Raw genomic sequence first — 16,353 nt, 5'->3', positions numbered from 1 at the left:
GATTGACTCAGTGACCCTGAAAGGAAAGAGGCAGCAAGATAAATTCAATTGGATGGCAAAGAAACTCTGTCAGTACTTCTGTCTTCAATTGTCTGTTTTGAAACACAAAACTTTCCGGTGAAGGAGAGATTTTTTTCTTCTAATTAATAATGCTAGTGATGTAGCATCAAAAATAATTGTGAATCAAAACGTTACAACTCCCAGTAAGTTTGTGTGACTAATGGGAAAATGTACAAAGGTTTTTACACAAGCTGTTTATCTTAAGGATGCGTGTAAATCAAAATCGGCTGAAAAACAAAGCACTGGCACAGATTGCTTGAATTTAAGAAAAATTAAAAACAACTACTCCTAATTTTGTCTATCTTCTGTCAAAGCACAAATGCCGTCTGTTGTTAGTGACACACAGATCATACGAAATAAATACAGTTATAAGACAGCTTCAGTTATAAGAAAGTATTACAGTGAAGATGTACAAAGAGGGTGCATCCTAACTACAGAATGTATTTAAACAGTGTTTATTAACATCTGCAAGTGAAAAATTCTTTTTTGTATCTATTGAAATATCTCACCACTTCTTTTTGCCCTCAGTCCAGCAAACTAAAATTTATTTAGAACCGAGAAATCTATAGACTTCAAAAAAAATGTCTGGGTTTTTTTTCAGATTTAAAAGCATTTCTCAATTCTTTATGATTTTTGGTCAAAGTTATTCGGAGGCAGTGTGGAGCATCATTTTCGGTGGATCTTTCAAGTTTCAGGTCCCTGTAATAGGAAGCTATAATTGAAATATACAGTACCTTCTGTGTCTAATTAGCACATATTTAGTGTTAGCAGCAGTAGCTTAGTGAATTTGTATCACCGCTATTTTTTGAACAATAGTTTCTATGTAGCTTCAATATTTACAGCAAAATTTAAACCCAACAAGTTTGATTTTAACTTAACTACTCAGTTAACTGTTTTACTTAACTAAGTGCAACAATGTTTTTGCTACATAAGACCATTTTGTCAGAGCACTATGTGCTTTAAACATGTATATTGTTTTTAACAATATTGTTTTAAACATCTATAAAATAGAGTTTTGCATTTCATATTGTATTCTGTCAGCGGACACAAACAAAATAAAAATGATGTTTTAACAAAGAGGGACGGAGACAAATGCAAGTGACCTTTCACAGATTTTTATTTGTTCATTTTAAAAACCGCGTATCATTTTCCTTCCCCTAACAATCATAAAATACTGAGTGTTAGTCGTTCATATACAAAACCAGTAAAATTAATTAACATTTTGGGTTGTAACACAGAAAAATATGGAAAATATCTTAGGGTGTGACTTCTTTTGAAATGCTACGTACAAAAATCTCTTGGCCTGTTGTCTGTCTACCTACTGTCTCCTAGCCCAGTGTTTGGGCCTATTATCATTGTTTATAACACAGGTCCCAGATGGCATCATCAGAATAAACATCAGTAAACAGCTGCATGAATCATTTTTGTCGCACACACATGTGGCGGCTTTGTTCTGCTCCTCCTACAGGGGCACCAAATCATAGAATATATCCCGTTTGAAGGTAGTGAGTAACAATGTGGTGTTTCATTCAGCTGAGAGGGGCTCGTTGGATAACAGCCAGAGGACATGATGTGCTCCATTACTGCTGGTTGTTCATCAAACAGCTCACAGTTCTGTTTCTGTGAGGACGATAAGACACAATAACTCCACCTGGCACCGTGCGACTGCAGCAGCTCTGTAATTTGAAATTACGACACACTGTCACATATTTTCTTATCTGAGGAGCACATTTGTGTTAATAGAATATTTTTCTCACAGAACGCGGCTTTCAGGACTGAGCTTTGGCATTTCACTCTGCAGGCATGCAGCTGAGTCTTTTTTTTTCCTTCTACGATTGTATACAATATATTCAGTGCTCTTGAATAAGTGCCTTTGCGGTTTTCTTCTGCTTTTGCTTTTTTGTATCTCTTAAATGTTTTAGATCAAAAAGACATATTTTGATATCCAGGATGACTTGCACAAATTCATTCATGTAATATTATTTATTTTTAAGGAAACAAAGACATGCAAACCAAACTGGATCTGTTTGAAAAAGTTAATATTCCTTGGTTAAAGCAATGATTGACAACGGTAAACTATGTTTTTGGGTTAATTCCACACTAGAATGAAAATGGCTTCAATAGGAGAGCTCCACAGCCTAAGCAACAGTTGACTAAAAAGAACACAAAAGTATAGTTTGCTTTCCAAAAAAAAAAACATCTTTTTCCTGTGACTTGTGTGAAAATATTCTGTGGACTGAATAAAAAGTGGAACTATTTGTAAGTAGGGCATTTCATCCAGCATAAGTCTCACCCAGCATTTTACAGCATCAGGCCTAAAGCCAAACATTGTGATTTTATTTTGATGGTCTCAGCTGCTTTGCTTCCTTGGATGCTGATGGATAGTTCCATCAGTTGGAACCATCCGACTGATGTAACCATGATTTCTGCTCTCTACAAGACAATCCTGAAGATGAACATCCTGCTGTTAGATCACGGCCTTAAGCTCAATAGCACTGTGTAATCCAAACCACTGAAGGAGGTCCACATCTGAATGACTTCAAAAAAGATTTGGAAGTCCCTAGTTAATGTCTGGCATTGAATCTGGCTGAGAAATTATAGCCTGACCCTAAACAGGTGTATATGCTCAACACCCCTCGTAATCCCTAAATTAAAACAATAAATTAAAACAATTAGGTGGTCTGAATTCCTCTACAGTGATGTAACAAATTCATTGTCGGTTATCACAAATGCTTGATGGGCAGTTTTTCTGCCAAAGTGGCACAACAAATTATGGGTAATTATGTTTTTTCACATAGGGCCAGGTTGGTGTGGCTAGCTTTTTCTTCGCTAAATAAAATCATCATTTGAAGCTGCTTGATGTATTTATCCAGGTTTTCAACAGCTTTGTCTGGCATTAACATTTATGTGATGATCTGAAAAATAAAGGCAAAAACACAAGATGTAATGGGACAACCTGAACAGTTGGCAAATGCAGGAAAGAGTTTAATTACAGTGAGGCTTTCTGAGAAGCAGAAGAGCTGTTGCTGATAAACTCATTTTAGAAACTTTCAAAGCCAGAGCAGGTATTAGATTATTAAAAGTCTATCATGTTTTCTTGTGATGTGATGCAGTGCAGAATTGAGCCCTCATAATTTGACTTTTTCCATTTCAGGTTTGGGTGTCCTGGAAATATAAAATTACTCTGTTTTCCATATTTGGGCACAATGGGTCTCCGTGAGTCTGTGCAGCAAACTTCCTGATGCTGCAAATTCACCTTTTCAATTCCCTCTTATTTCCCTGTTGTTTCTGTTTCCCTGTAAATTGTCTTCTTGTAGTCTGCATTGTTGCACTTCTGTCAGAGAAAATGAAACGGGGACAAAAATGTAGTCCCCGTGACGCCGGTGATGGCTCAAAGTACAGATTTTATTTTAATTTTATTATGTTTCCTTCTATCGCAGCACTCTGTCGTAAAAGAAATGCACGGCAATCAAAGTGACGGCTGATGCTTCATGTTGTCATATCAGAGACACACACTCTGTTTTCGTTATGTGAGGGATTTCAAAACAGTTAAAGGCTACTCTTTTTTATTTTATTTTTTTTAAATTAAGCTATACCAATCAAAAGTCAAGTCAGTTGTTTTAAATTATTATTTCCACATTTACTACCAGCCGCAGTGTGTCTAAACTCAATAAGCAGATTTCCTGTGCAGATCCGGTGGCCAGCGATAAATAAACGGGCTGTCTTAAAAGGCAGATGTTTCTTTTTTCCCCCTGTTGTGCAGAATTGACTGACTGATTCAGGAACTGACTGTCATCTGCTTGGTTAATTAATCATTTTTCTCTCAATAATACTGACAGCATCGCACCTGTAACTGCTCATAGAGATGAGAGAGCATGTGCAGCAAATTTAACACTGCCCTGTGAGATTGAGACCGCTGAGATTACTCATTTCCAGACAAAACTGAATGGACATGTTCCTTGACCTGAAATGAGGAACTGTGCTGAACCTGTTGACACCAAAAACATCGGTAATTATTTCATTGAGGCACTGATGCTGCTGCACTCATCAGCAGATATAACAGGTTGTAATGGATTTATGTCAACGAGTTGGATTATTGGTTTTGTGGTTTTTCTTTTGTCAGTGTTTTTTCATTGGTGGTTCTTTTCTGTATTGTATAGGGGAAATTTGAACAAGTAAATGACCAAGCTTTTCATAAAATAGTTTTCCCAATGCAGCTCTGAATATAAACCATTACATTTGAATATCGAAAATGAACAAAATACTTCATCAATATGGCCAAGAAGGTGGAAATAAAATATTTTGAACCATTGTATTTATTGAATCCTTACTGATTTCTTTATTTTATTTTTTAAACTAAATTGAAATTGTTTTATGTGAATAAATAGGATACATATTTAAATTGTTAAAAAAACGGAAAAAAAAAACCCAAATAACATTAGTACAAGAATGTTTGATCCTGGGATGTATGTTTAATTTGTGTTTTTGGTTTTTGTGTGTATTTTTTAGGTTTTAGTTAATTCTTTTTTTTCATTGTTTTAAAGGTCTTGCCATATTACTTAATTCTTTTGTATTCAGTGTATTTATGCAGTCCTCTGCTTTGTTCCTTGTACATTTCCATTGATATCTTACCCTTCCCCATATTTCTGCCCTCTTTGGGTTAAAGTGTGACTACTGTCGTCAAATGTTCCTGTTGGTTACAAATGGTTGGTTATACCATTAGTAAGGAGAGCAGCACCAAGATTAGATAGTATTTCAATTGGGCCAATCAACAAAGATGTGAATGGTGATGTTGACTTTCTGCGTTGTTTCAGAATTGTAGTCTAACTGTAGTTTTAGCAATGGAAGCAGAACAAGCCATTGTTGGATATCATTCCAAATATTGAATCAACATTAATTGGCAGGCAATTTCCAGTAACCTTCATAGCGGTGAACTGGTGTAATGTATGTGTAACTGGCAAATTTTAGCGATTGGGTAACATTTAAAACAGTCTACACCTCCAGGAAGGAATCATTTCTCGATTGGGCATAGTACAAGAGGCCTGTTTTTACCAGGTAACACTAAGACTGTTTTAAGCCAAACCCTCAGATAACTGCAGAGTTCCATCCATCCATCCATCCATCCATGCAGTCTTTTCTGTTTATTGGTGTAACTCCAGCACTTTCTTTTTGATGAGTGAAAGTATAACAGTCCATCATTACTTTGAGACCTAAAGGTTAGTGACTGCAGCTTTTGCCAGATGAAGTAAACTAAAATGATGTAACTGTCTCTAATGAGGACCACCCTGAGTGCAGACAGTTTTTTCTGCTGACCTCCCTGATAATTTCTCACTAACAGTTCAAGCAACAAAACAGACTCTAAAGTAATCTGATTTAGACTTGGGACTAAAATTTTAATTCGGTATGAGGAACGACGAACGTGGTTTAATTGAGTGACTAGGCAATTTGTTATGAACTCAAAAGAGACATTTTGAGAAACAGAGCCATTTGTGAGCACACCCTTTATTTTTTCAGGTCATGTTAAAACATGTCAACGTATTTTATTGGGATTCTGTGACAAATTGACACAAAGTAGTACAAAATTATGAAGCGGAAAGAGACTGATATGTTTTTTGTCTGTTTACAAATGAACATCTGAAAAGTGTGGTGTGTACTTGGATGCTCATTGAATCTTTGTAGAGCCCTCTGTAACAACAATGCTCTAATGTTTGTGGTCCAACTGTGGCTCAGTAGCTACAGTAGTTATCTTGAATTAGAAGGTTGCAGATTTGATTTGATGCTGTGAGAGCTCTAGTGGAGCCAGCTGCACATTGTCTAAAAACAATAAAAAAATGTACAAACTACAAAGAAGAATACTTTCTGTTGTCTTCATGGCTTTCAAGAGAGCCTTTTCTTGGTAGTTGTCATACTCTTATTATTTTTCAGATGATGGAACGATTATTGTTCTGCAAGATGTTCAAAGCTTGGGTTATTGTTTGTTTTGGGGTTTCGTTTACTAATCCTCTTCAATTTTATCTATCCCTGACTTGTCTAGAGTACAATTTGTTCTTTATGATGCTGTTTGTTCATTGATGTTCTCTGAGTGCGTTTGCTGATAAAGTAACTGGGTCCACTGGATTTTCTTTAAATGTGCCAGTGTAAACACAAAGCTTTGCAACATAATTTAGGTGTTCATCAAAATGTTCTGGCAAAGCAACAGTTCCTGGGTTCCCAGGAACGACATAAAACACTTTAGGCTGGTTGCTGGCTGCATTTAATTACCTCTTTCCCATCTGTTGATGAATTAATTCCCTGTTAAAGAGAAGCAAATAAGAACTGTCAGACTGACTCATGTCATTACATGACTATCCTCGTGTTTAAGTCTGACCACACCGCTAAAATAAATTATTTTCCTTAAAATTTTATTAAAGCAGACTGATGGATCCTAAAGCTTCAGATTTCGCTCAGATTCATCTTTATCTCAGTTAAATATTCTTTATCTCATATAAAGAATATTTAATTTTGCTGAAGTCCTCAACTAAAGAAACCCTCTTTGTTTTGTACATAATGAGACATGCAGCATAAAGGTCAGCATGTAAAATGACACACATACTTATTAGAAGCTACAGTCTTTGACAAATATCCTACAGCATCAGAAATGGATGGTAATTACATAATGCCTGCACCATCTATGTGGCCTTGTAATCATGACGCACTCTCGATTATCATCAGTCACTTTCAGAGAATTTCATAAAGCCTCACAAAAGGTTGTCTGACAGATGAAATGAGCTTCACTTCCTCTCAAATTCCTCCTGTGTGCTGCTTAATTTTTCATTCAGCTGCTTCTGTTAAAGTCAGGTGGTCACTGGGTCACAGACACTAAAGATGGCCCACCAGCAGAAGTAAACGACAAACTCAACCTATTCCTTTTGCCTTTGATGGATTGCAAAAGAGGAATGTAGGATCGGAGCTATGCATCTTCACCATCATGCTGTCAGAGCAGCTTTGAAACGATGCAGATAAAATCAGTCAGACGGTGAAAGCACAACATATTTTTTTTCTACAAATACGTAACTGAATTAGCAGAAGTCAAAAGCTTATTGTGGAAGGTGTTGCACAATTTAGAAGAAAGTCTAAACTGAATCCTTCATTATTACAACATGCACATGTTCAGTTGCTGGCAGCATATCGAAAGTGCATGAAAATGTATATAATATCACAATTATTTTGCATAAATACTAATCTCTAAACAGTCATGAGCCACATAAGATAAATTACTGTCATTGTGAAGTTTTGTTTTTCTTTTCCAACAGATATCCTCTGTTTTAATTGTTTCCGTTTACAGTGAGTTAGATCCTCAGAACAACCATGCCTTTACTTTTCACTTTTTAGCTGTTGTGTCCTCTTCAAATTTGTCTTCCTCTGATATCATGTCAATTGATGTAACAGAATTTATCGTTCTGATAAATCATATTTTATCAGAAATCCGATTATTTGTTTTGTTATTGATGCAATAAATCAACTCAGTACAGAATCTCAATAAAACACACATACATTTGCAAAAATGTCATTTTATCTGCTTATAGACTGTGACTGCATGATATTATTAATATTTAATCAGTCGATAACATCACAAATAATTTAAGACACCTGCCATTAATCAAATGACAATTTATCCAATATTTTATGATCAAAGCTGATTTTAATTTTCATAAATTTTCTGAAAACAAAGCTGAAGAGACTATACCACTATAGCTTCTTATTTTATCCAAAAAAAAATCCCTTTAGCTCATGATGTGTTCTGTGACATTGCTTTCCTGACTCTATTAAAGACAGATGTCTTTGAAAAACTGGGTCATTCATGTGATCACTGCTTGATAGCTTATTCCATCACCCCAACAACATAACCGCATCATTCACCTTCTTCTGTTCCTCTCTGCTGTTCTCGTTCGCTAATTAATGAGAAGCCTGTGCCTGATTTAGCCGCTGATAGACAGGATCTCTTTCTTATCTCAGAGTCAGTCTCAGAGCTCAGACATTCACTCTCTCATCCGACATCCCCTCTCCTAAAAGCAGAACACACAGAACAAGCTGAGTTAGTTTGTACCCCGGAGCTGTTGATCACAAATATTTTAAACTGCCTGTACTTTAATATATTTATATGTTCTGTCCAAGCAGCCAAATCTTCTCATATGTCCTTTAAGTGATCTTTCTGAAGTTTTTTTTTTCCAAAGGTTGCATTTAAACTCTGGTTGCACTTTCACACGTCCTTTGACCTGATCAATATTTTAAACTATGTGCTTTAAAAACAACAAAAGGAAAACCAAAGTTTGAGGCTGACAACCTACGTTGAGCTGATGTTTGAACATTGTTTGAGAGTTTGTGTCTGGTCATTCAAACTAAAGTGTGAATGACCAGCTTCCAAAGGATCTCCTTCATCACCAATGCACTAAATTTCCAGTGAGGAAAAACCTCATTGCAGAGGGAACCCGCTCTGTAGTCACTGTTGACAGGTTTTATGTAAATGGCCAGCTGTTCCAGGATCAGGAGATTATTCATTCACCATCTCACAAACACACACATACCCCTCTCTCTTTCTGCATCATAAACACATGAACAAGTAAGAAAGATGGTCAACAAGGCCGGGATCAGCTCCTGTCGTCCAGTGATGTGGAAAGAAACCACATCCATGAGAAGAACCATGAGCAGAGAGAAGACAAGATACATACCACTGCGCCATTATGGCATTCATTCAATGCACAACCATCTCATGCTGAACAAAAGATCCTGATATAATCTCAGCAGACTACCAAAGGTCCTCCCAAAAATCCCTGCATAACCAAGGGAGACAGACAACCCTTGGCTTCAAAGTGTCACTGACGGTCAAAAGCACCCATGCACAACTTACAGCAACCCACATACTACAAACATGCAGGATACGGCCAGTCCATGAGATCCCCAAACATCTCAGAGCAACATGCAGACCCTGTCTATTCAAATCACACCTAAAAAAAAAAAAAAATGTTGCAAAAAACCCATTCCAGCCCACCTAAAAGTTTTCTGTAGCATACCTGTCATATGGGTCCAAAGATGAGGTGTGAAGGTGTCCCCACAACAATGCAGAACCAAACAAGTCTCTGAACCTTCTCCGCCTCAAACCCTTGATGTTTCTTTGCTGCCCCCACAGCAAAAAACATGACATATACGCAGCACAACTGAGGCCAATACCAGAACTGGTGACAAGTAACAATGGCAGGAAGTCCTAAAGCCTATTTCCCCTTAAAAACATTAACAATGTATGCTAATTTAAGGATTTAGCAATGCAAATAAGAGAAAACAGACACATAATCAAAATGTGTAGGGAAAGCCCACAAATCTAGAAGGCCCAGAAATTCCAGGTCTCGAACCGGAGAGTGCCAAATCCATGCGGAACAGGTCAAAGTGAGCCAAACAAAGAAAATACTGCAAAGCACAGCAGGAGCAGGGTCACAGACCACCGGAGTGCAGACAAAGACAGAACAGATGCACCATAAGGGTGGGTGTTCATGCTTGTTTTTCTGAGTGTATACTTTCAATTAACCCAAGTCATCAAAGGTGGATGAATATTTACTCTGGCAACCAATCAGGGTCCAAAGCAATTACTAAGCAATTACTAGTAATTTTTTTTAATGCAGAATAATTGAAAACCAAAAGTGACATGAAGAACATGTTCTGTATTTTCAGTTTCTGTCTGTAAATTCATATCACATTTTGCTCTCATGATGCCTTACTTTTACTTCCACATGTTTGTTTCCATGGTATCGTCATGTTTGCCTTTTAGCTTGAGAAAATGTCTCAGTTTCATGTTCTTTTTTGTGTGTCTTTTCACATTTTCTGTTTATTTTCAGCTGCTATCAGTCTGTGTAATTGAAACTTGACAGTTTGGTTGTGAACTTAATCAAACAGTCCTTGACTCCTGTTCATTCTTTCTTCTTTGCAAGTATATACACAGATTTTTTTTTTTTTTTAGGGCTAAGAGCCGCCATAAAAAGAAATACTTGTTAAGAATAATTACAATGACTTATGAGTAGCCTGACAGCTGGCCTCGAGAATCTCAAGGAGTTTGAAAAAATTTTACATATTACAGTAGAGCCAAATACTATGTGGTTCATTAGCTTTTCATTGGTGAGATGAGCAGCCAGTTTCAAATAATGCCTGCACTCTATTGACTTAAATATCACAAATCTTCCTTTATGCTCAATTACTATTGAATATGTCAACCTTTTTTCTCAGTAAATATATTTTTGACATTGCTACTAACATGAAATTCACACCAGAAGTTGGTGACAACCCAATTAACTCATACAAATGATAATAAAAACAACAAAAAAAAATCTAATCCAATTAAGGTATTGGTAGAAACAGGAAAGAAGCATTCAACATCCTGAGGAAGATAGTAACATGCATTGTGATTTTACATATTCTTCCACACAAACTGTCTACAAATGCTGGAGATACTGGTGGTCATTTGGATGCATACTTATGAAGAATATCCCAGTACTTTTCTCAGTTCATCTTTCCTTTAGGTTTGCTGGAATCTGGTAGTACCATGTGCAGTAAAGCAATTTCCAATTAAACTTCACTTCTGGTATGGTGTTTCACTGAGGTGACATGCAGAACCATTCAACCCTTAATGTGTGTAGTAACTTCCAAACAATTGAGCTTTATACTTCAAACTATTTTCTTCTAGTTATGTCACTGGTTTGTTCAAATCTTCTACAGTTAACTTTGAGCAAGCTTCAGTTTTGGAGTCTTGCACAGTGAGGGTGTACAGAGGCAACTGAGGTTGAGTCCTTTGCTTATTATTTTTATTGGAATAGGTGTATCAGCTATTTCCAGGTCTTTATGAAGCTTTGTGTGAGTCCTCCTTGGCTCTTTGACATTTCTATTAATTATTCTTTTGACTCATCTGTTAGAAATCTTACAAGAGGCACCTGGCCTATGTTGTTGTGAATGATCTGTTTTTACAATTTCAGGTTTTCTCCAGCTTTACCTAGTAATTTGTAAAAATTGGTGTTAGTAAATATGTCGGTCCCTCTGCTCGGAATGATCCACAAAACCACAGTGGACCTGGTTTGTTAAGGTGAATTTATTCAAATTTTGAATACATTAGAGGTTGGCACAAAGATGCCACTGTTCATCCAAGCTGCCAATAACCTGTCGCTGCTTTCTTTGTATTTTATATTTCTGAATTTTGCTTTGTTCTAGATTTTATAACGTTTGTAATTTGTGTAAATCTGCCACAGACTAAAACCCTTAGTCAGAAGCCACTGGTGAACAAATGGAGCTGGTCTGTCAGTTTCCTTTAAAGTCAGTGTGGAAGCATTTTGCTTTGCTTAGTCTCTTTGAAAAGAGGATGTAAACTGTGCCAGGATGATTTGACAGGACAGTCTATTGCACAGTGAATAGCTCATATAGGTGCCACAAAAACAACACAAGAGCATGTCACATCTGTAATTAGGTAGTTTCTACTAATAATCAATCAGCAGTAATGCCAGTATTTTTTTCTTCTTTTCTCTTTTTAAAGAAAATATAAATGTCTGTTGTAGGAGACCAGTTTATGATTGTGGTTATTAAAACAACTCTCTCTTGAAAGGAAAAATTACCAAGTCAACGAACAAAGCAACCAATTTACTGAACTAACTAATTACCCAACTAATCACCAAACTCAATTAACCCAAGTCATCATTCATTCTCCACTGTGCTTTACAGTTAGCATAAAACATTTTGCTATATTAACAAACACCAGCTAGCTCCGGTGCAACAAAATGCTATTATAGAGGTGGTCGCACTGAAGATGATAATTAATAAATTAGTGGATTTCATCGCCAGCATATGGCTCTTTTCTAAATGTTGCAGGAGGAATTAATGTGGACTTGTTAAATAAATAATGAACTTGCTTGTTATATCGTTATCATTCATCTAAGCTTGTTTGAAATTAAAATCATTTATATCCTGAGATTTCAAATAAAGATTACTTTAATCTATTGTAACACTGAAGGTTTTATGGGTCAGTGTTCAAAGCTGTAGAGATGATCTCACCAAAGACAGTTTGCATTCGACGACTATCATTTTAAAGCTGACAGCTGCAGGAGAACTGGACCTAATGAACCAGTTCTGGTTTGTGTCTATCCAGGTTTTGATGATATACAAATGTACACCCTGAGGTTTTGGTCCTCTAGGACAGATCAATTGGGTTAAATTAAAGTCTAATGAACAGCTGTAGCATGAAATGTGTACATAATGTGACCCTAAGCTAATAGTATTAAATGCATTATCAAATTTGTTCAGTTTTTGTTCCAGATTAAGGTGTGTGTGCGTGTCCATTTGACTTCCCATGGTTTGTTTCTGATATTGCAAAGCCTCAAAAAAAAGTATTCACACCTACAAAGGTATTCCAGATTTTATTACATTATAACCTCAAACAATAATGCAATTTCTTAGGATTTATGTAGAAGAGAAACACAAAGTAGACCACAACTGGACAGAAAAGGACAAAAAGCAAACAAACAGAAAAGAAATGAAAGAGCAAAATTGTAGCATGCATTTGTGTTGAGTTATCTTTACTGTATTTAAATTATTATTACAAATAAGAATTTGTGCAAGACTTAACAGACTTTATCTCCATCCAATCCAACAGAGCATGAGCTATTTTACAGTCCTTTTGAAGTGCGAAGCTCAGACATACCCCCAAAATATGTGGAGCTGTATTTACAGTAGCCAATAGTTCTGTAATCTATGAAATCAGGGGCCAGAAATAAATCTAAAATATAAGTTAGATTTTTATTTGTGAAAAAAAAAAAAAAAAATCTTTTATCTCTCACTTTGCAGACATGTTTTACATTATGTTGCCCTAAAATGATATTAATTTGGTTGAAATGTGTGGTTGTTGTGTGACAAAGAGGGAAATGGTTCACGGGACATGAATGCCTTTGGCCATTGTACTATATAGTTATTCCGAGAGAACAGCTCATGAACTGCGCCTTTCCTAGATGGCACATCTACCACAGGACTGACAGCGCAAACCCATTTGCCCGTACTGACACATATATACAAGTCCGTCCAACAGCTCTGATAGGCTAAACAGGCGCTAAACACAAGGTAATCCCAGGTAGGTCCTTAATCCGCTGCAGACCGTTCGGTTCCCTGTGGACGTTGCCAAAGTAGCTCATTAAGCACAATCAACGCCCCACTTTTTTTTTTCCCCCTATGTTAGTGTATGCGCACAGGAGCTGAGTTTCTGGCTGACCTGCTCCTTTTACACCCCTGCTGGTTCTCCTCTCGGTGGGCTCCGGGATGCTTCGTGCTGTTTGTGCCATCTAGGGTGTTTTGTTGTTCTATTGCAGCCTTTCCGGCACAGAGACTCTACATCTACTCCATCTACGCGCTCTCCGGACGAGCAAGTCGCCTCTGAAATATTAAGAGATAAACTCTCAACTTTGTTTTGGATTTTTTTCGTCTCTTTTTGAAAGAATTCCTGCTTTCTGTTCGGATAACTACTTTGGATATTGCAACCATTCCAAGGACGAGGATTCGATTAGCGAAGAGCAGACAGGGGGGAGACCTGTTTGTGCGAATGTAGCGACTTTTCCGGCGAGGAAATACACAGACAACTGCAGCGAGCTGGTTATTTTTTACTACAAAAAGAATGCTGTGAAGCTCCATGTCGCAGCTTGGCTTCCGGCTAAAAAAGCGCAGATTTAACGCAGCATCTGCTGGTGCGGGGAGGGAAAAAAACTCGTCTAGAGCGAGAGAAGGAGCGATATGCGGTCGGCGGGCGCCTGGTTTTGCGGTTCTTCTGGAATTAGTGGAGGAATGGAAAGGGAGCGGCTGTAAGGCTCAAACCTTGGGAAGGGGGGAAAAAAGGAGTTATGTGTTTGGCACATAATGGATCATTATCCGCCGGTGCAGGTAAGAAATAACATCAAAAGCCCCCAGAGATTAGATCTGTTTTGTTTCATGTTTGTTCTTCGTCTGCTGCATGCACGGTGATCATGAAGAGTCAGTTTACATTTGTGCAGGAGCCTACACAAAGGCAAGGTGAGGTGTTTATTGGATGAAGGGTGGCTCAGTCTTCGGACAATTACTGCTTCTCACAGAAAGTAACCTGACCAGCGAAGAGCTGCTGGACCTCTCAGTTGGACATTTAATTGAATTAAAAATGTACATCCGAAGACACATTTGTGGTTGTGTGTGCACGCAGGAGAGTAGCGTCGATTAAGTCTGTTTATGAGATTTTTTTTTCTCTCCCAAAATGTCCCCTTGTAATTCACAAAGCTTCGTAATAAACTCTCCCCAAGTTGTACGAATGGAGGCGTGTGTGTGTGCGTGTGTGTGTGAGAGAGGGGATTTTATTGCAAAATTCCCTTGACATCCTAAGAAAAATATTGGCTCGTGCATGTACAAGCAAACGCAGCTATTTATAAGCTTGTGTGTGTGTTTGAGGTTAGCGGGCTCTATGGCCGCCATGAGGCACTAACTCCACCACCTTCTGTAATCACCACCCTCTTGTGGATTACATAGCAGTCGCGGAGTCGCAGTGAGAAATCGGTGTCCGGAGGTGGAGACCAGCCGGTCGGACTGTGCATGCAGTTCAGCACCGTGGACAGCGCACACAAGTCCAACTGCCGCAGGAGGCAGCGTTTCCACTCCCACAGTGGGGGGCTTTTTTTTAATCGGCACTTGCTTGGCTGTTTACCCCCTTTCTAAACTGCCATCATATTTTAAGCATAAGCTTTTATTCAAGCAAAGTCACTGTACTCATGAAAACACTACAGTGACTCAGTGGCAGGTGCGTTCCTCTCTCTCTCTTTCTCTCTCTATAACTACTTGTATATATACAATATATACTTATATATTCAGCCTCGTGTTAATTTGCAGAAGCAAAAGAGAGCAAAGAGAATAGAGGAGAAACAGCTCACCAGTTGTTTTAGTTCAGTGTCAGTCCAAGACATTAATCTCCTCTGGCTTTATTAATATCCACCTCTATAGCATGTACTTTTCAAGCTCACTCGCCCTGTCTTTGCCATTTAATATGTTGCTGGAAAAATTAAACACTTTGCCACTGAATATTTGAATTGAACTTCCACTTTCTAGTTCTTTCTCAGCAACAATGTTGGACCCCTATTGAGTATTTTGAAGCTTTCAATTTTATTTAATCAGCTTTTTTTCCTGCCTTTTTAGGTGACAATATTTGCTATATTCCCCCAAGGTTTTCATTATTATTATTTGCTCAACATGAAAGGAATTCCCTCAGGAAACAAGAAGTTCCTGTGAAGCTACTTTTACTTTAGTCTCGTTTTTGTTTTGCTAAGACCAAGTTCTCAAACTAGATTACTCACGTTAGGTGACATGACAGTTTTCCAGACAGGAAGGCTTCAGCTATCCATCATCTCCATTGAATTTGTTTATATTCAGCATTCAGCTTGCTGATAATTCAGTGGCACACAAAATATAGATTTTAAAGCTTGAAGCAACATTAAGTTGACTGCAAATTGTTAGATTAGCACAAAAACAAACCATAGAGTTATTTTGCGAAATATAGGCCAAAGAGGCGGTTTCATTAAAATTCAGATATGTCAGTAAATTCGCCAAAATATATGAATCTGCTAAGGTCTGTTCTGGCCCTTGAGAAACATCTAACTTTGCAGGTACTCAATGCCATACAATCCCCTGCATGATATAGGTTTACATGATGGTGTAAACCTCTAAGGTCAGTCACTGGAACTGTTCATGAAAGATTTTCTTAATTATGTGCGTTGAGGTTCAGTCAAGTCCAAGTTATGGTATATTGGGAAATATTTTGTTGGCAAATGTTATGCTAGTTGCTAAATACTTTGCTATATTTGCCATGCAGATATGTACAATTGCTACACATGCAAACCTATGAGTAAAGGTGATGTCAGAAATGGTTTAAAAGATAATTAAAAGATAATTTAAAAGATAAATGTGTACTTAGGAGCTAAATATTTTTGCTATGTACCTCAAGCTGCTAAATGGTACATAATTGGATGTTTATCTCAGGACCTGTATGGGAATGAGTTGTTTAGTTACATATCTAAAAATTATTAGGAAAATTCAATATTGGAAAAGAAAACATGTTTTGGCTTTGCTGACCCTTGTGAATTAAAATATCTGTTTTTTGTTTTTGTTTTTTTTTTAGAAACTTGATCCTAATTTCAGTGGTTATGATTTAAAATTTATTCTGACATCTCAAACTATTATCATATTTTATTTTTAAAAAGTAGAATTTCAGAATAGATAACTTCTATATTT

At 37.2% G+C, this 16,353-nt stretch overlaps 1 protein-coding gene across 1 annotated transcript in view; it reads left to right on the top strand.

Annotated features, from left to right (window-relative positions):
- The first annotated feature begins 13,077 nt into the window (after positions 1-13,077).
- LOC114134550 (leucine-rich repeat and fibronectin type-III domain-containing protein 2) overlaps positions 13,078-16,353 on the top strand; it is a 137,575-nt gene continuing 134,299 nt past the window's right edge. Inside the window, exon 1 of the mRNA XM_028001230.1 lies at positions 13,078-13,989. The gene's annotated coding sequence lies outside the window, so the exon portion shown is untranslated. The remainder of the gene's footprint in view (positions 13,990-16,353) is intronic.

The sequence above is a fragment of the Xiphophorus couchianus genome, chromosome 19 (genome assembly GCF_001444195.1).
Source record: "Xiphophorus couchianus chromosome 19, X_couchianus-1.0, whole genome shotgun sequence".
Lineage (NCBI taxonomy): Eukaryota > Metazoa > Chordata > Actinopteri > Cyprinodontiformes > Poeciliidae > Xiphophorus > Xiphophorus couchianus.
The sequence above is the reverse complement of the archived record's forward strand: the minus strand, read 5'-3'. Positions and strand labels throughout refer to the sequence as shown.